Source organism: Idiotropiscis lumnitzeri, unplaced genomic scaffold, assembly GCF_059441095.1.
Source record: "Idiotropiscis lumnitzeri isolate Australia: NSW breed Sydney's pygmy pipehorse unplaced genomic scaffold, RoL_Ilum_1.0 HiC_scaffold_203, whole genome shotgun sequence".
In the NCBI taxonomy this organism is placed as follows: Eukaryota; Metazoa; Chordata; class Actinopteri; order Syngnathiformes; family Syngnathidae; genus Idiotropiscis; species Idiotropiscis lumnitzeri.
This window is the reverse complement of record NW_028283741.1, coordinates 12501-13571: the sequence shown is the minus strand read 5'-3', so window position 1 is coordinate 13571 and position 1071 is coordinate 12501.

Sequence of the window (1071 nt, the reverse complement as noted above, 5' to 3'; positions counted from 1 at the left end):
CACCGCCTGTGCCCGGGGAAGGTGCTCATATTCGGGCCAAGTGTGACACACGCCCGCACTCCTCCTCCGGAGCTTCCATAAGGGCAAACTTAGGGGCCGCTTGGCACCGTCTGTGCCCGGGGAAGGTGCTCCTCTCCGGGCTAAGTGTGACACACGCCCGCACTCCTCCCCCGGAGCTTCCATTAGGGCAAACTTAGGGGCCGCTTGGCACCGCCTGTGCCCGGGGAAGGTGCTCATATTCGGCTTCACTGTCAGGCAGCATGCACTCATCCTCCGGAGCTTCCATAAGGGCAAACTTAGGGGCCGCTTGGCACCGCCTGTGCCCGGGGAAGGTGCTCCTATTCGGGCCAAGTGTGACACACGCCCGCACTCCTCCTCCGGAGCTTCCATGAGGGTAGACTTAGGGGCCGCTTGGCACCGCCTGTGCCCGGGGAAGGTGCTCATATTCGGCTTCACTGTCAGGCAGCATGCACTCCTCCTCCGGAGCTTCCATAAGGGCAAACTTAGGGGCCGCTTGGCACCGTCTGTGCCCGGGGAAGGTGCTCCTATTCGGCTTCACTGTCATGCAGCATGCACTCCTCCTCCGGAGCTTCCATTTGGGCAAACTTAGGGGCCGCTTGGCACCGTCTGTGCCCGGGGAAGGTGCTCCTATTCGGCTTCACTGTCACACAGCATGCACTCCTCCTCCGGAGCTTCCATAAGGGCAAACTTAGGGGCCGCTTGGCACCGTATGTGCCCGGGGAAGGTGCTCCTATTCGGCTTCACTGTCATGCAGCATGCACTCCTCCACCGGAGCTTCCATTTGGGCAAACTTAGGGGCCGCTTGGCACCGCCTGTGCCCGGGGAAGGTGCTCCTATTCGGGCCAAGTGTGACACACGCCCGCACTCCTCCTCCGGAGCTTCCATTTGGGCAAACTTAGGGGACGCTTGGCACCGCCCGTGCCCGGGGAAGGTGCTCATATTCGGGCTAAGTGTGACAGACGCCGGCCTATTACCCCCGGAGCGATGGAGCTGGGGGCGCTCGCTCCCCGCCCGTGCCCGGGGAAGGTGCTCCTCTCCGGCCTAAGTGTG